We start from the raw sequence: 19,159 nt of genomic DNA, 5'->3' as shown, positions 1-19,159 counted from the left end.
AAGCTGGGAGCAGATCAGAAGTGGCAAAATGCCATTTTGGCTCAACCCCCACCCAGGTTCTTTATCTTTTCCGTCTGCTCGGTGATAGGCAGACAGGGCTGGATCCAGCGAGGTTCAAGTTCTGGGTGCTCCCTGGCATCAAAGGGATCAACTAAACTCTTGTATGCAGTGACTGCAATAGGGCTACTGAAGGAAAAAAGGGAATGTCATGAGATGGGGAATCCTTCTTGTCTCCTTTGTCTCCCCAGGAGCCCCTTGGAAAGGGAAATACCCACTGGGTTTATCTGACTCCTTCCCAGCCAGCCCTTCCCTCGCTCCCGGGTCTCATTTGCTCTGCAGGATTCACCAGCTCGCTCAGCTCAGAGGAGCTCTCAGAGGAGAAAACGCTGCCTGGCGTGGGGCTGCCTGATCCCTGTCTCACCTTGATTCCATTTTCCCCCTCCCTGCCCCATCCAAGAGACCGAAGGATCCCCCACAGCCCCACGGTCCTGCAGCAGATCCCGGCACGTTCCCTGCTCCGCTCCTTGGTGCCCTGGGAGGCTCCAGAGCCCTCCCTGTGTGCGGGACAGCGGCTGCAGCACCGCTGCGCCCGCGGGCGAGCAGCGCCCAGGAGCAGCTGCGCCAGCTCCGAGCCTGAAGGGAATCCTCAGCGCACACAAATGACAGCTGGCACTTCAGGGGCTGGCAGGAGAAGCTCAACCCATCTGCTCGCTGCCCTTCCCAGCCATGGCCACGCTGGTGCAATTGGAAGAGTCGCCCCTGCCCAGGAAGCTCTCAGGTCAAAGAGAGGAGCAAAAGCCACGGGTTTCTGAGGTGTTAGCTGCCACTGCCTCTCGTTTTCCTTCCAATTCCTAAGGGGTTTTGACTGGTTTTACCATTTCAACACTTTCTGTGTAGAATGCTTATTTTATGATTGGCTTTTCTCAAATGTTACAATGAATATTATATGTGTAATGTTAGAAAGTTATGCTGTATTCATTCTCTTAAGTAGTGTGTTAAATAGAGTTTTAGGTAACAACATAATATTAAAATAGAAACTCTGCTATGTAGGATTTTTTTACTTGCTCAAGCAAGAGATGAGATAATCAATAAACTCTTCACACAGGGATGGCGGTGACTTGGGGCACATAAAGAGTTACAACCTCCTTATCAGAAAAGACAAACATTCTTCCATCTTGTCTCCATCTTTATGGAAGCACCAGGATTAAGGGAAAGAAGTTGACAAAATCCAGAAAAGTTCCTAATTTGCAAGGAATTTCTGCATCATGTATGAGATACATGAATATGCAATAGGCTATTGCTTTTAAGGTTATTCCTTTGTTCACAAGGCATGCTTGTCCTGGCTTAAGTGTCTGAGAGCATCTGGACGTCTATAATTTTTTGCTTTTTATTGTCTTGTAATTGTCCTAACTCTAAATTTGATTAGTCTAATTGTGTTACTATTTTTATAACCATTTTATTATTATTAAACGTTTAAAATTTTAAAAACCAAGTGATTAGCGTTTTTCACAACGTTCCAGGCTCCCGGGGACCCCCTTATTGGTCTGTCCGACCCCGCAGGCTGCAGAGGGTCCCCCAGCTCCGGTGCCGCCCTTCTCCGCTCCCCAGCCCCGCCCCGCCGGTACCGGGCGATCCCCGGTGGCTCCGGGCTGACGATGCAGCGCCTGCCCCGGGCAGCCCAACCCCACCGCGGGAGGGTCCCACGCATCCCCGGCCCAGCGCCGGGGCTCTGCCGGCAGCCAGCACCGGGACCCCAAAATTCTGCTGTCCCGGGGCCACCGAGCGGGCACCCGGCCCTTGGCCCTGTCATAGATACATATTATAATATTGGCTTTTTGCAAATATTCCACTGGATTTTATATGTGTGGTGTTACAATAACTTTGTTATATAGTTTTTATTTCTGTTGTTCATTGATTACGCTCAGACATAGTAGTGCCATAGCTGATAGAAGCATGCTTGTGTTAAAATGCCTGCTTGGATGGGATAACATCCAGTGAGCACAGGATGAGGACACCTGTACAGATCTGCCAACCATCAGCACTCACCGTCTGAAGGCAGTGTGGGCCGGGGCCAAAACTGAAGATGATGATAAAAAAGGACCAAAACCACAACCAAGAAATACGCATGCCCTAAAAAGGTGGAACCGAGGAGGAGCCATGCTGAACAGTTCTTGGAATATGTAAACTAGCTTGGGAAAAAGTTTACTATGCATAAGGGACTATGAATATGCAACCGGCTGGTGTAAGGGAAAAGGTATTCAAGGGGTATCTCCGGAGATAACCGTGTGCTCTTGGCTCAGTGCCGAGATGCACCCGGCCCTAACAACCTTTGCTCTATGGCCCTTGTCTCCTCTTGTCCTGTATTAAACTTTTTAAATGTTCCCAGGGCAGTGAAGGTGTTTTTCCCAGCCCCGAGCAGAGAGCTCTGCCCGGCGGCTCCCGGGAAAGGCGGCGGCGCTCGGCAGCGGCCCCGGCCCGCCCGGCCCGCGGGAATTCCCCGCAGCGGGACAAAATCCTGCCCCGAAGGAGCGCTCGGAACGCCGCCTGCGGCTCCTCCGTGCCCCGCAGGTGCCGCAGCTGCCCCGCTGCGGCAGGCGCGGCTCTGGAGCAGGGAGGCTCTGCGGGACCCCCGGGCTGTGCCCCCTCCCGGGCCGTGCCCCGGGGCTGATGCTCGGCCCGGGCTCTCTCGCTGTCCCGGCTCCCGCAGGCTCCCGGCGGGAGCGGCACCGCCCGCCCGGCGCCGCAGGGCCGAGCCCTGCCCAGCAAAGGCTCCGTGTCCACGGCCGGGCCCTGCCGGGGCTGCGGCCGCTGCCCGGCCCGGCACAACCCGCAGCGCCCGGCGCGGCTCCCTCCAGCCGGGCACTGCGGCTCCAACCAGGCGGAATATTCAGCGCACGGAATCTCTGTCAGCGCTGCTCACATTGCAAAACCAGCTGCTGCTGAGGCAATCCCAGCTCCCACTGAAGCCTCCCACCCAAAATGCTGCCTTCAGCTCGGACACACCGGTAAGAAACCCAAGAGCAAACTGAAAGCTAATTAGAGAATCTTGCACAATCACATCCAAGAACATTTTGTTATAAAATCACAAATATTAACAGAAGCTGAGAAAGTCAACAATGTTAGAAAACAAGCTTCCAACAATGGGACTCGAAGAGCTAAGAGCATGTGTTTGAATGGAATGAGCCCCTCTCTTTCTGACATGTGAGCAATGCCATGGAATTTCTCAAACCAGGGAAATAGGGAGACCTGGCAGCAGCAGCTTCACACACAGCAATGACAGAGAACAGGGCAGGGCAAGAGGCTGACAAAACTCTAACCGCTACTTGCAATGAAGTACCTTTGTTTCCAGTTCTAATCTAGCCACTATTAATATAGAGTCCAAAAGACTAAAAATACTAGTAATAATAATAACAACTGTACCATTAATAGCAAAAAATTGAGAGAATAGAAATAATAAGAATTAATAGTGGTAATAAAAACCCTACCATACTTATACCAGGTTTGCATGGCCAGGTTTTGGTAAGGCAGGGGATCTAGGAGCAGCTTCTGTGAGAGCAGCTGTTCCTCCATGTCCCACAGAGTCAATTCCAGCTGGCTCCAGGACAGACTGGCTGCTGGACAAGGCTGGCCCAGTTAGAAATGGTGGTAACACCTTTGGAATAAGAGATTTAAGGAAATGGGTGATCCTGGAATTGTGGCTGTGAGCAGGGAGGAACAGGGTGAGGACCTGTGAGGGGAACAGCTCTGCACACCCCCAGGGCAGGGCAGGGCAGGAGGGGCAGGAGCTGCTCCAGCTGCTGGAGCTGATTGCCCTGAGATTCCCTGGTCAGTCCCTGGGGAGGCAGCTGGGCCCTGCAGCCCGTGGAGGGCACAGAGGGCAGAGATGCACCTGCAGCGCCTGGAGGAGCCCGTGCTGGAGCAGGGGGATGCCTGAGCGGAGGCTGTGACCCCATGAGAAACCTGTGCTGGAGCAGGGACCTGGCAGGGACCTGCAAACCCCTGGAGAGGAGCCCACGCTGGAGCAGGGCCCTGCCAGGACTTGTGAGCCCATGGAGGAGCGAGCCACGCTGCAGCAGCTTGTGGAGAACTGCTGTCTGTGGGATGAACTCACCGTGGAGAAGTTCATGGAGAAGTGTCTCCAGGAGGGACCCCTGGCACAGCAGGGGAACGACTCCTCTCCCCAAGCAGCAGGAGAAACAACAGGGGATGAACTGACCAGAGCCCCCATTCCCTGTCTCCCTGCACCCACTGCAGGGGGAGGTAGAGATGGGAAGGAGGGAGGAAAGGGCAGAAGGTGTTTTTAAAGCTTTGTTTTACTTCTCACTATCCTGCCCTGATCCAGATAGCAAAAATTCCATTAATATCTCCAATTTTGAAAATGGTTTGCCCATGATGGCATTTGCTGAGTGATCTGTCGCAGTCCTTAGCTCAACCCATGAAGCCTTCATTCTGTTTTCTCCCTCCTGTCCATCTCTGGAGGGGAGTGAGAGAGCAGCTTTGGTGGGTGCCTGACATCCAGCCAGGGTGAACAGCCAACACTTCCTTTCCTTCATTCATTCTTTCTTTCCAGAGGTCACTGTGAAGGGGTTGAGTGGGGCTTTGACAGAGGGAGTGAAGGTGGTGGGGAGTGGTGGGGACAGAAGCCACAGGGACGAGGGACAGGCATCAGAGGGGCCTGGGCAGCTGACAGGGGGCACGGCCTGTCCCCTGGCCCAGCAGCAGGGGACAGGGGGCACAGCCTGTCCCCTGGCCCAGCAGCAGGGGACAGGGGGCACGGCCTGTCCCCCTGGCCCAACAGCAGGGGACAGGGGGCACGGCCTGTCCCCCTGGCCCAGCAGCAGGGGACAGGGGGCACGGCCTGTCCCCCTGGCCCAGCAGCAGCCCCGTGCCCTGCCCAAGGCGCTCCCAGCAGGGGCTGGGCCCCAGAGGCAGGGGGATACCCCAGTCCCAGGGCAGCGTTTCTGCCCCGTCCCCTGTCCAGCCCAGCCTGCCCCATGTGCGCAGTGACCGCTGGCATGGGCTGCCCTGGACACTGTGACCTGCTGGGGACACTGAGAGCTGCCCCGCTGTGACACTGCCCTTGGGATTGCACAGGCACCAAACAAACCCCAGCCAGCACCGCCCCTTGTCATGTCCCAGGCACTGGAGAGCATCAGAGCCAGCCCCGCTCGTGGTGATGTCCCAGGCACCAGGGCACATCCCAGCCCCGCTCCTGGTGATGTCCCAGGCACCAGGGCACATCCCAGCCCCAATCCTGCTGATAAACAGATTTCAGGGGCACAAAAACAGTTGCAGACTTCCCATACTTTAGGGATCCATTAAGCACAGGAAAACGGCAAGGTTTCATTTGTCACGTATCCATGGGAAAGGCAGAAAGGTCAGAACGAGGAAGGCTTATATTGCTTCTTCATTTTGGAGACCCCTCCCCGAAATGGACCCCCGACTAATTTCAGGGAACAGAACCACACATGCTTAATTGCCTTTTTGCCAATTAGCACATGAAGCGGAGCAGAGGAAGTGACAGGGATATGAATATGCATTCATATTTTGTGTATTCAAGACTTCTGCAAATAAAAAAGCTTTGTAATACCTGTGATTTTTGCAGTGTGCATTAGGGAATTATCCCACTTACTGCCTGGCTGTCTCAATAAACATACACTTTCTAACTTTAAACTCTTAGAGAGTTTTTGTCCATCTCAGTTGGATATCGATATTAAATTGATACTCATATTTTAGTAAATCATTGTCTTAAAGAAGTCCTAGTATGTGCATTAACGTGTCTTTTCTTAATATTCTAGTAATTATTCTTGCATTGTTTCAAGATAAACTGGTATGATTCAAAGAATATCCACTGAGGTACACATAGAACATCGATTTATCATAAGCAAATTGCAGTTGCAAAGTTTTTTCACTGAAATTCTGCCACTTGTCATCATTTTAAAAGTCAGCTATTAAAGTCAACAACAAAATTTCTAACTTTGAACAAAGGGAAAAAAGTATATGGTTTGCACTAGAAAAAATAGAAATACAGAAAATGTCTCCCAACCAAGTTCCTTGCCCTGATCAAAATATCTCCCAATCAAGTTCTTCGCTGTGAACCTGGCTGGTAAAGAAAAATATTATCAGTAAACGTGGATGAAATTTTGCATAAGTTAATAGTATTCAAAATCCATGTTCTAATCCTATTATTATTTCTTAGACAAAGAAAAAAGGGGAAAGGGGTTGGATTGAGGGTACACCTTCCTCCCCTCTGAGTCTGTTCTCATGTTTTACAATAAATCCTACAACAGTACAATACAGCTGCCTAAAATATGGACACTGGAAACCACAGACAACATTACAAATGATCACCTGCCTCATGGACAGTTCATATAAGGACTTTACTTGTTTACAAATTATTTCTCATGTTTGCAAACAGTTTTTCTGTTTACAGACTCTTTTCTGGAAGTTCAGTATTTGTCCAAGGGATCAAGTGCTGAAAGGTTGTTTTTTAAAATTGGGTTTTTCTCTAATGGTTAAATGGGCTCAGGGTTAAATAGCTTTCTGCTTTTAGAGATAAGTTCAATTTGTAACCAAGAAGCATTATGCCTGTGGCCTGAGTTCTCCCCTAACAGTTCCTGGAGGGGAATGCTGCAGCTCCAGTGTAAATTAGATGCACGCTGTCCTCTGTCCCCATGTTTGCAAAGGGCCCCTGCAGATGGGTGACAGAGAACAATACACAGAATTTTATAAAGAAAAGAAGGGTGAGGTGTTACCATGATTGACAGGGGTCTTGACCAATCAAATATCTCCCAAAACTGCAGGCACCTCACGGGCCAGAACCTGAAGGGGCGTGGAGCTCAAACCGATGAGAGCTTCCAGGCCTGGTCTTTCAAATGCCCTGTGTAAGGGGGGGCTTGGGAAATAAAATCTCTCTGTTGCCCCATGAACTCGGGAGGAGCAGTCTTTGTCTCCTGTGCCCTCGCTGCCCCACGAGACCAAAGAGATGTTCACCAGGGCCCTCCCTGTTTGTGGCCGTCCATTGCCCAGCTGAGCAGGCAGCCAGTTGTGTTTGCAGTGAGCTGCCACAGGAAGACACACAGCAGCTGGAGATTTGAATAGCAGGGCTTGGGCCAATTCTTTTTCTTTCAGAGTGCAAGAAAGACGCAAAAGCACAAGGAAACATGACAGTGTTTCAGTGGAGTCTCTTTGTCCTGTGAAGTTCAGTAGTTGTTGGTGTTTCTGTGCTGCTGCTAATCCCTTCCATGAAAAAATCATTCTGGGAAGGAGCAACAACATCTGACACGCACCAAGTGTTGCCCCCAGTTGCTCCAGGTGCTGCTACCAACAGCCCCTGTAGGACAGAGCACAGCCCCCAGTGCACACCAGCTTTGGCTGCCCTCGGGCAGAGAAGCCCTTTTGGGGCACAGGTTTCTGGGCAGGAGATGGGCACCGGTGCTGCCAGGGCTCGGGGGATCTCTGCTTGGGCGGGGACTGTGCCTCACCTGCTGCTGTCAGCGCTGCCCGGGCCCCAGGGCTCAGAGCAGCATTCCTGCCCTGGCCCACACGTTCCTGGTCTGTGTTCCACGGCCGTGCTCAGGATGGCCACCATGTGGGACGTGTCCCGAGGAGGCCGTGCCAGCTTCTGTGGAGGCCCCGTGCCCTTCCCGCCGCGGCTGCGTCGGCAGCTGCGGGGGCTCCTGCTGCTCTGAGCCCGCAGAGCAGGGCAGCGTTTGCTGATGGTCTGAGCCCTTCCTAAAGATCCTGTTGGGCTGTCTGACACACCTGGGGCAAGGCATTCCTTCCACCCTGGGCCACTCTGGGGGGCTGGGGGTGGCCCCAGGGCAGGTGGCAGTGCGTGCAAGGGCCCTTTGTGACACGGTGCAGCATGGTCACCGTGGAATGGAACGGGACAGGGATTCCAAGGGCCCTTGGTGACACGGTGCAGCATGGTCACCGTGGAATGGAACGGGACAGGGATTCCAAGGGCCCTTGGTGACACGCTCTGGCAGAGGTGTTGGCAGTTACAAGTTACAGTTACACTCCACAGTGCTCAGTGCACACGACGAGAGAGGACGCGAGAGAGCGGTGCTGTGAGGAGCCCTCGCACAGCCACTCGTTCCTTGCTGACCCAGAGCTTTCCAGAGGTATTACTCCTGCAGGTGAGCTCGTGGCCAGACCAGAGCACTTGGTTACCCCTGGCCTTCCCGAGGCATCTCTTCTGCAGCTGCCCTCGAGGGCAGACTGTGGCATTTGCTTTTCACTGTCCTTGACAGGAGTCTCCTGTCCTTGTGGCTGGAGCCCCCAGGACCAGAGTGCAGGACTTGCTGTCCTGTAGCCTTGCCAAGACTTCACTCTTGCAGGTGCCCTCAAGGCACGACTGCAGCACTTGCTGACTCGGACCTTTTCCTTTTCACCTTCTGCAAGCAGCCATGAATCCAGGCAGTGTCGTAGAGCACAGACCTGCGAGCGTGCCCAAGCTGGCCCGGGGGAAGGAGGAGAAAGAAGGCCCTGGAGCTGCCCCAGCACAGCAGCCTGAAAAGCTGGAGCAGTTCCAGCCACGGCAGAAGGGTGAGTGGCAGAGCTGGGCCACAGGGCTGGTGCCTGCAGCCTGCTTGGCCCCATGCCATGCCATGCCATGCCATGCCATCCCCTGGGGCCATGCCCATGGACAGGATGGAATAGGGGCCGGGCAGACACCCCACAGCCGTGCTCCGTGCCCTGGGCCGTCGTGGGGCTGTCCCTGCCTGGGCAGCGCAGGGCTGGGCTGTGTTCTCCGGCCTCTCCCGCAGCCCCTCAGCTCGGGCTGCGCTCGCTCTTTGCCAGGTGCAGCCGTGCAGCGCACACGAGAGCAGGAACGCACCCGTGGCCGCTTCCGCAGAACAGCGCAGGTACCTGCAGCCATCCCCACCTGGGCTGGGCCTGCTGGCACCGCTCAGCCCAGCACTGTGCTCGGAGCACTCCATGCAGCATCCCGGGCTTCTTGCCTTTCTGCTGCAGATGGTTTGCAAATTCATGAAGAGGATTCGGGAGGAAGAGAGCAGCGCCATGGGCACCGTGCTCAGAGCGTACTCTCCCATCTTCAAAACCAAGACCAGCGCTGCCCTGCTGGATATGCTTGTGGAGGAGGGTCCTTCCAGCCCAAAGCAAGTAAGCAGCCTGTGGCCTGGCTATTCTTCTCCCAGCAATTGCTTGGCCTCCCAAGCCACACCTGCTGCTCCCTGGGAGCCTTTGAGGCCATAGCAGTGTGGTGGCAAGGGAAGCACTTCTCTGGGGCAGCTGGGCACATTCCTTCCTCCAGCAGCTTTCCAAGTCTCCCCTTCCTTCTCCAGGTGCCCGCCATGGTGAGGTACATCCACCAGTGGCTCGTGGCCAATGAGTTTCCTGAATACAATCTGTACAGGCCCCTTCTGGATCTGACAGAGGCACAGCCCTCTGACGTGGTGATGGCTCTCCTGCGTGTGGCCCCATTGTGTGACAGGTACGGGGCCCACCTGCCCAGAGGGCTCAGGGCTCAGCAGCCCTTCCCCCTGTGCAGCCTGTCCCAGGTGTCTGACACAGAGAATTCCAGGGCCCTCTGGCTGCTCCCTTTGCCAGCCCTGGCCCCTGCCAGCCCCCCAGCGTGCTGCCATGCTTCCCCCTGCCCCTCAGGGGCCAGTGCCCACAGGGCTGGGCTGCCTGCGTGCTGCCAGTGAGGAGCAGTGGGCAGAGGCAGGGCTGGCAGAGCAGCTCAGCTCCCCGCTGCCACCCAGGCCACGCTGCTGTGTCCCAGACTCCTCTGAGACAGAGCTCTGACCCCACAGATCTGCTCTGGCCATGTGGAAGAACATCATGTGCTCGCTGAGGACTGCAGAGCCGGCCATGCTCGTGCTCCTCGATGTGCTGGGGAGCTGGCCAGAGCACAGCACGTGCACCTCCGATGGGGACCACGCGGCTGTCCTTGCCCTGGCTGTGAGTTCCTGCATTTGCTGGCCCCAAGGCCACCTCTCCAGCAGCTCTCCATCCTCCCTCTCCCACGGCGTCTCCCTGCCTCAGGCGCTGGGCTGAAACCTGGCCTCGGGGCAGCTCCAGGGCCACCAGGCCCGGTGCTCCCCCTGTGTCTCTCTGGGCCTCTCCCTCCCATGCTCGGGCCCTGCCACACGGACACCTCGGCACTGAGCGCTGTCTCGGGCTGCTCTGTCCTTTGCAGGCAACCGTGGTGATGTGGAAGATCCTCCAGCTGCCCTGTGTGCCACATGTAGTCACCGTGTATTTCCCTGGCCTCTTTGTGCATCTGCTCTTCCAAGTGCTCTTCAGCACTCTGGATGTGCCAGAGGAGGTCGATACCTTCTGGAAGGGATGCCAGCAGCAACACGGCCTTGCCACCAGCCCCAGCAGGTGCTCCATGCCAGTCCTCCTGTCCCTGCCATGTGCCCAGGGCAGGGCCAGTGCTCCCAGTGTGACCTGGGCTTTGCTCTGTGCACAGCTTTGCAGAGCAGACCCTCAAGGCCCTGCTCTGCCGACTGCACTATGAGGATGTGGTGGTGGCCATGGAAGACAAGCGTGGCTGGGACACACTGCTCTGTGCTGACACCCACCACTGTGCTGTGGGCGTGCTGGCCAGGTGAGACCCCCTGCTCCCCAGCTGTCCCCAGCATGTGTGCCCTGTGCCCGAGGTGCCCCACACAGTCCCCGTGGCCGTGGGCCAGAAGGCCTTGTCACCAAGGGACGGCCAAGGAGGCTGCAAAAGGCTGGGAGAGGAGCGTGCCCAAGAGCAGCAACCTCCCAGAGGGTTCAGCTGCCCCTTGCAGGGTGGTGGAGAAAGGCCAGAGCTCTGTGAGGCAGTCCTGGGAGAGGTTTGCCCTCGCTGGCTGAGGGCTTTGACTCGTGTTTCCTCCTGTCAGAGAAATGCACCGCGCATCCGAAGCCGCGTGTTCCAGGATTGCGTTCCACCTGCTCGGGCTGCTCAGCAAGGACACGCCATGCCGGGATTTGGCCACCCTGGCGTTCCTTGTGGAGGTGAGCCTGAAGGCCGGCGCTGCCTCGCTGAGCTGCCTCCCGGCTCTCTGCCCTCTCTTGGCCGCAGTGCCTGGGACGGAGCCCGCGCCCTGTGCTGCTGCCTGGGCCCGGCCCTGGGCGGTTCTGGGCTCCCGCCGGCCGCTCCCCCGTCACCGGCCTGTGCCTTTCAGATCCTGGAGCACCTGAACTTGAGTGAGTGCCGGGACAGCCTCCTGCAGTTCCTGTCCAAGCACCTGCAGAGCGAGTGCAGGGGGAGGCGTCGCTTGGCACTCCGAGGCCTCGTGGCGCTCGGCACCACCAGTGTCTCGGTGAGAAGAGCGCAGGGGCTGAAGCCGTGCTGCCAGCGTGGGGCTGGGGAAGGCAGTCCCTGGGGCTTGCCTGGCCTTGGGGCACTGGGGCAGCTGCTGCCAGCTCTCCTGCCTCCTGCTGCAGCTGCCCCAGGGCTTTGGCACAGGCCTTTGGCCCCTGGGCCCTATGGCAGCAGGATGGTGTTTCACACACTTGTGTTCCACAAGTAGATGGCCATAAGGATGTGGAGCCTGCATGAGAGGCTCGTGGAACTCCTGAAGGAAGATGACAGCACCATGCTCAGGATGACCACGGTTCTCCTCAGAGCTTTATTTTTCTGCAATGGTGCCCCAGTAACCAGCGCCCTCGCCCTGCAGCTGGCTGAGGCGCTCCTGCCACTCTTTGACAACGTAAGGCTCTGAGCCTCCAGCCACGGCCAGCGGGTGCTGCCCGCACACTTTGTGCCCTGTGCACTCACGGGCTGTGCCCAGGTGGGCCTGAAACAGCTGACGCTGAGGTCTTTCTTCCTTCCTTTCATACAGGAGGACAGCGAGGTGCAGTTGTGCTCCCTGTTTATCTTCCGAGAGGTGCTGGATTTTTTTCCGGAAGAGGAAAAAAAGGTCCTCAAGGCACATGTGCACCAGAGCCTGGTACCACTCTTCTTCCACTGCCACGATGAGAACCAGCGAGTGGCAGAGGTGAGGACTCGGCAGCTGCCGCTGGCCCCTGGCAGGGGCTGGGCTGGCCCTGCCCTGGCGCCTCGCAGGCTGCAGCTCCTGCTGGCTTTGGCACAGGGACGGGGTCCTGCGCCCTGGGCTGTGGGGCCATCTCCGCGTCTCTGCTGCTCTCCAGGCTTCTCAGGAAACACTGCTCTGTGCGGCCGAGTTCCTGAAGAGGAGGGATCTTGGACAGATGGTTCAGAACCAGAAGCTGTGGCAGTTCCCTGAGTGCCTGGTAAGGAGGGCCGGGAAGCCGCAGCCCCAGCCTGGAGCAGCCCCTGAGCGCGGTGCTCGGTGTGCGGGCTGGCAGCTGTGCCCCTGCCCGCTGCTGCAGCCCGAGGCCGCGCGGGCTCTGCTCCAGGCTCCTGCGGCCCCAGCCGGGTGCCCATGGAGCCCCGGCCCGGGGGGCTGCGGGGCCAACCCTTCCCTCCTGTCGCTCTCTCCAGCTGGCAGAGGACAGCAGCAGCGTGGCCGAGCACCTGCGCCAGGCCCTGCCCTACCTGCAGAGCCCACAGGAGCCCCTGCGAGAGGCGGCCGTCAGGTTCATGGGTGAGCCACGAGCCGGGCCAGGAGGGCGTGTGGGCACAGGGCTGGCGGCGCCGCTGGCAGGGAGCTGTGCCCTGGGCCTGACAGGCTCTGTGTTCCCAGGGACGGCCGGGCAGCACCTGAGGGGGAGGAAGGAAGAGCTCCAGCTCCTCTCTGAGGGTGACCAAGGGCAGCGGGCTGCCAGCGGGGGCTGCCGGGGGAGCTGCGAGCCCTGCCCCGGCTGCGGAGGGCTCTGCTCCCTGTGCGGACCAGGGCCGGCGTGGGCAGAGCACACAGAGCTTTCAGGGCACCTGGGGGATTCGTGGCCAGCAGCTTCGGGCTGATCCAGCTGTTCCCTGCTCCCTGCTGGCCATAGCCAGAGCCGGCTGGGATGGCCCTGGCACAGAGTCCCCTCGGGTCCCCTCAGATGTGGGAACTGACCATGGCTCTGTTCCTCTCTCTTTCAGCCCTTGAAGGCTTGGAAAATGACAACAGTGACGCCGTTGCAAGCCTGGCAGTTCAAACACCATACATCGTCCAGGAAGCAGAGAGAGCTCCATATTCCATCTTTGACAGCCTGCGTGATCGGCTCTGCAGGGCATGGAGGAGACGGCCTCGTCTGTCGGGGCTCGGCTGGCTGCGCTGCTGGAGCTCTGCAGAGAGCTGATTCCAGAGGCTCTGTCTGCTGGGGCCACCTGAACCAGCAGGAATGTTTTGTTTCGTTAAGATTGTTCTTTTCTTTCTTTTTTTTTCTTTAGTGTAGAAATATAGGATGTGTTGCTATAGACAGTCTCGCAGGATCTTTCTTTGGCTGCTCAGGCTTGCAGGGTTGCAGGGAAAATGGCCAGAAGCCCCTTGGCCTTTGGTGGTTCTGCTGAAGCCTCTGTGCTGCCCACAGAGCAGATGGGCAGGGGCTGGAGCTGTGGGGATCTCTGTGAGAGCGGTGCCTGGAGATGGCCACAAGCCCTGTTCCAGGCAGGAAGCGCCATCCGTGTCCTCCTGCCCGTGTGTTGCTGGCTGGATTGCTGAGGGCTCCCAGGTGCCTCTTGGTGGGGCTCCTCTGGAGCTCCTGTGGGGCTGCGGCGCTGCTGCCGGGCAGGTTGGCCGGGCTGGGGAGACCCTGAGGGGACGGGGCCACAAAGGGATGAGGGGCTGCAGAAGCCGTGACAGGACGAGGAAGTGGGAAGGCACAGGGGGGACGTGTGAGGGAGAGGGTAACGTTGGCTCGGGGAGGAAAGTGGGTTGGAGCCAAAGAGACCACTCACCCTGATGTTTGTGTGGCAAAAAGAACACTTTTATTCTCAAGACTTTCTTTCTGAAGGGCATTTGAAAACCCAGTCTGGATGATTTCACTGCTCTGATCTCTGTGCCCCTTCAGATTCTGGCCTGGGCAATACCTGCAGCCTTGGGAGAGATGTGATGGGCCCGGCCCCTGTCAGTCAAAGCAGGGCTGGTTCATTCACTCCGTACAAGCCAGCCTGCACGGTGACACGGCAACAGAGTGCGAGGCACAGCTCCGGGGGCTCCCCGTGAACCTCAGCTCTGGGACCACTGTCTGCCCCAAGCTTCAGGGGCTGCAGTGGGAGCCCGGCTGGGCTCTGCCCTGGGGCCATCCTGCAGGGACAGCTGCAAACAGGGAGCATTCCCTGCCACAAAGAGCCAAGGCAGGGCTGTAGGGCAGCTGCTCCAGCCCCGACTGCACTGCTGAGTGCTGTGCTCTGGGGCTGGGGCTCCCCGCACAGGAGACTGCACTGGTGTGCCAGAGGAGACAGAGAAGCTGCAGCTTCAGCCTAACTGGGGTGGGTTTGTGGGCTGGGAAGAGTGGGGAGGCTCCAGGGGATTCACAGAGCTCATCCTGCTGCAAGGACGAGGAAAAGGGAGCAGGAACTCAGCAGTGAGGAGAGCTGGGGGCTGGAGAGCAGCTCTGAATGACACTAAAATCCCACCGGACATCTGAGACATTGCTGCTCCTCAGCCAGTGACAGGATGAGTCCTTAAGTCTGGGGCTCGGCCTTCCTCATGGTGAGGGGCACCAGGGAAGGCAACAGTGTGATGGAGACTGGAATGGGCTGGGAACTCACTGAGGGAAAATAGGGAGCAGCTGGGAAGTAAAAGACAGGTGGGGGAGAGAACAGTTCAGAGAAGGGCTGAGGTACTGCTTGAGCAAGCTGCAAAAAGTCATTTGGGGTCATCCCAGATTGATTTCATTTCAGAAGTTATTGAACAAGTTTATTTTTTGGGTGGTGCCATGTTTTCTCTTGGAGGTGTACACTCTGCAAACTTGAGCTGTGTTGCTGAAATGCTCCAGCCAGTCTGTGCTGCAGGTCACCCCATTTCTCCTTTGGCTGATTGCAGCCCAGTGCTGAGCTCCAGCAGGGCCCTGGCAGAGCCCAGAGCAGCCTCAGCACCCGCAGAGCCCGGCTGCAAGGAGAGAAACCAGAAAGCCCCGTCAGCTGAAGGCTCCTGTCCCCTTGTCCCAGCCACCCGCGGTGCCCAGGTCATGCTGGCCGTGCCAGAGCTGTGCCCAGAGCTGCCCTTCACTGCTGCCTTTGGGAGCAGAGCAGGAGGGCAGGACATGTGCGCAGCCTGCAGCCAGCCACGGCACCTCCAGCCCTCAGTAGCTGCCCAGAGCAGGATGCTTTTGTGCTCGCTGCCATCTCCCCAGAGCTCTGATCCCACCATCCCCAGCAGACAGGACCCACCTCACGCCATCCCCCGCTGGAAGAAAAGCTGGTCCCAAACGATGCCCTCAGCCTTCTCCAAGGGCACGGCCCATCCACGCCACAGCTGCTCCCAAGCACGTCCTGATCCAGACTGGGCCCCACCTGGAACGCTTCCTCTAGAAAGACAAACATCAAATTATGGAAAATAGGTTACAGACAAAAAGGAGAACAAGATAAAAGGTCAAAGATCTTACCTCTGTCAGGGCCTTAAGGAAGGCCCAACCCCTGCGTGCCAGGGAAAAACCCACCATGGGGGAGGGAATCCCAGGCTTTCTCCCTTCCCTTGCACTGCCCCCATGGTGATCCCAAAGCAAACAAGGGCAGTGGAGCAGCCCAAGTCCTTCCTTGCCTGCAAAGCAAAGCAGACCCTGCACAGGGTTTGGAGTCCCACCTCTGCTCCCACCATGGGGGTTTGTTTGTGTCAGGCTGGCTGCCCCAGCCCAGCCCCAGCCCGGGGCACGGTGGGTGCTGGGGGCTGTTGGCAGGGCCAGGAGCCCACTCCCGTTTCATATCCACCCCAGCCCATGCCCCCAGCCCTGCCAGAAGCAGCCTGGCAGCCGACTGAAGGATCAGCTGCATCCGCCCCAGCAAAGGGGGAACCTTTGGTTCCCAGCCAGGCTGTGCAATGCCCAAATCTGGGAGCATCCCCCTGCATGTGGACTCATCTGCAAACTCCCTGTGGAACCTGGCTTTGGAGAAGGTGTCAGAATCAAAGTCCATCATCTTCAGCATGCCAGAGACCAGGTGGAGCAAGAGGTTGTCATCCTTGACGTCATCCTCACTGTCCCCAGCAGCAGCAGCCCCACCTGGGACAGCTTCTCCAGGGGCTCCTTCTCCTTCCCTGGGCCAGACCAGGCTGTCAGGGCTCTGCCCAGGGCCACAGCCATCCATGAACCATGGCAAGCAAAAACAGGGGGATGGTGGCCCCCAGTGCTTGCCACACCAGGTCTCCAGCTCAGCTCCAGCCCATGAGCTGTGTTCCCTTCTGCTGACCCCTGCTCAGAGCTACAGGCAGGACAAAACCTGTCTGGTTGGCTTTGCCACTGAGTGACAAGAGATGTGTGGAGCTGTTACGTGCCAGGCTCCTGGATCCAACTGTGCACATGGATCTCTCCCACTTTCTAGGGCAGAGGAACACCCTGCACCCAAGGATCACGGAAAATCTCTCCTAAGGATGGCCTGTTCAAGGGCTGCATGGACAAACCCCTCTTAATGACATCCTGGCACTCTGGGGAGAGAAACCAGCAATCACCAGTCAGATGGAGAAGTTGCCCCCCTACTTCCAGGCCATGCTGGGTGTGCCCAGAGCTGGGCCTAAACTTCCCCATGGATTTTCTGTTTGGAGGAGAGCAGGAGAGGAGGACATGTGCCACCTCCTCAGCAGCTGCCAGAGCAGGACGCCCATGAGCTGCTGCTGTCTCCCAGCCCTGGCTTTGCCCCTCTGCCCAGAGATGAGGATCCACCTTGAGAGAGCCATCCTGGGAACAAGATCTGCCCCCAGATATCTCCTGGCCCCTCCTGAACGGGTGCTTCCCCATGACCAGGTGGTGCAGCAGAAGGTCCAGGGACCAGATCGTCGCTGCCTCACCGTGGTAGCGTTGCTGGTGGATCCACTCTGGTGGGCTGTAGGACAGGGTTCCTGTGGAACACAGACACAGTTCATCAGGGGGATGCTGCAGCCTCCAGCACCTGGCAGAGCAGCCCCTGCGCCTCCTCCTCCGGCAGGAACCCCCGCTCCGCCAGGAAACCCGACAGGTCCTGGCACCGCTCCGGATGCTCCAGCACCAGCACAAAGCTGTCGGGGAGCTGAAGCCACTCCTGGAGCTGAATGACACCAGCACAGCCAGAGGAGACCTTGTCCAGCAGCGCGATCTCCAGGGCTGCGCTGGTGCCGTGGGGCTGCGGGAGGAGCACGATGCCGTCAGTGGGGCTGATGCCGTGCCGGGGGTCGGGAACCCCTCAGCCAGCCCGGGATGCTCTGCGCCCTGCGCTGGCCCCACGCCCGCTCTCCCTCCAGGCGTCCTGGCAGCTCCCACCCTGCCGGGCCCCGGCTCATCCCGGCACGGCCCGGCTTCTGCCGCTGGCCCGGCTCATCACCAGCTCGCCCCAGTGCCAGATGCTTTCGCTGCTTTCGCTGCTTTCGCTGCTTTCGCTGCTTTCGCTGCTTTCGCTGCTTTCGCTGCTTTCGCTGCCACTGCTGCCTCTGCAGCTGAAGCTCCGTATCCATGTGTCCCCGTGTCCGTATGTCCCCGTGTCCGTGTGTCTCCGTGTCCGTGTGTCCGCTGCCCACTCGCCCCCGTGCACAGCCCCGCGCTCCCCGGGGCAGCCCCTGAGCCTGTCCAAACATGGGAACTTTGCCGTGTCCAGCCCAGATCCAGAGCCTGGACTCCTGCCCAGGAGCACAGGAATCCCCTCGGTCACGGCTGTGCGTTGTCCCTGCTGAGGGTCAAACACTCTTGGAGCACATTCCCTCAATGCTGAATTTGTACCTGTCCCAAGAACTGCACTTAGTCCCCAGCACTGATCTCCAAAAAAAAAAAAAAAAAAAAACAAAACAGCTCATGGTATTTTATTTTACACTTTCTAAAACTTTCCACATCGTGGATCATAGAAGTGAGATCCACTTGCAATTAATGGGAAGGAGAAGAGGACAAGTAGTGAAAGATAGAAAAAGGTAGCATAAAAACAAACAGAGAAAAACATCTTGGATTGTTTCTTTCAATTTTCATTTCATTTCTAAAAGCTGTTTCAGTTTTCCTAGAATCTTCTCCACAGTCCTGTTTGCTATTTCCAAGAACCTTGGCTGGAGAACGAGGAGGCTTTGAGCAGCTTCTGTCACAAGATGTGCCACCAGCTGCAGCTTCTCTTGCCTTTCCACACCGTGTGTGCAGCTCAACTCTTGCAGAAAAGCGGGACAAATAGTTGAAGAACTTTACAACTTGTTCTTTCTTTTCCTTGTGGGATGGGAAGTTGGGCCATTGGTGAGATTTTCACTGTTATTGTTCTACCCTAAGAAACCATGATGGGCTACCAGGAATTGTCAGGGAATGCAAGCCTGACTGAATGCAGAGAAAGAATCTCCAGAGCCTGCAGCCAGAAATGGAGAGCTGTGTGATAATCATTCCAACACCCCTATGGACAGCTTGAAAGTGATGTGGAAGATGAAAATGGGCTGACAGAGGGAGTCTGTTTCTGTGTTCAGTTTAGAAGCTTCCACATCTCATGCACTGATATATATCAAGAGTTCAATCAGTTCATGAAAAGCACCAGAACAATCTGAACTTCTCAGGAGATGACTGTAAGAATCTGAAAAGGAGAAATGCAGGCAATGACTTGGTGAACTTTGTCTGGAAGAAGGGTCACTTTTCCCAAATAATTTCTAATCCATCTCCTCTGCATTTGTCTTTCTGAAAAAGGCCATTTTCATCCCAGATTCCCCATGAAATGGGAACCCTGAGCTTGTGGAAGTGCCTGAAAGATGCTCTGTTCCCCTGCAGGTTTTAAGCCCCTGGGCCTTCGTGGGCCTCCCCCCAGCTGGGACTTCTGATATCTCAGGTGTTCAGAGCTGGGTGAGCGCTGTCCCATCTGTGTGACTGATTGACAGCTCAGCCCAAGGTGTCTGGGGACATTGATCTCATCCAGCCTCTGACAGCGACCACGGTGACACTGGGGAACCTCATGGAGCCTCATGGAGCCATGGGTCAGTTGGGACAAGGCAGGTCCAGAGACACCCTGGTGACACTGGGGAACATCATGGGACCATGGGTCAGTTGTGACAAGGCAGGTCCAAGGACACCCTGGTGACACTGGGGAACCTCATCGAGCCATGGATCAGTTGTGACACTGTGGGGACCTCGTGGAATCAGAGGGGACCATTGGGAAGCTCCCATGGATCCAAGGGCCCAGGGTGACACTGTGGAGCCCAGA

This window comes from Lonchura striata, unplaced genomic scaffold, assembly GCF_046129695.1.
Source record: "Lonchura striata isolate bLonStr1 unplaced genomic scaffold, bLonStr1.mat Scaffold_91, whole genome shotgun sequence".
Classification (NCBI taxonomy): Eukaryota; Metazoa; Chordata; class Aves; order Passeriformes; family Estrildidae; genus Lonchura; species Lonchura striata.
This window is presented reverse-complemented; position numbering follows the sequence as displayed.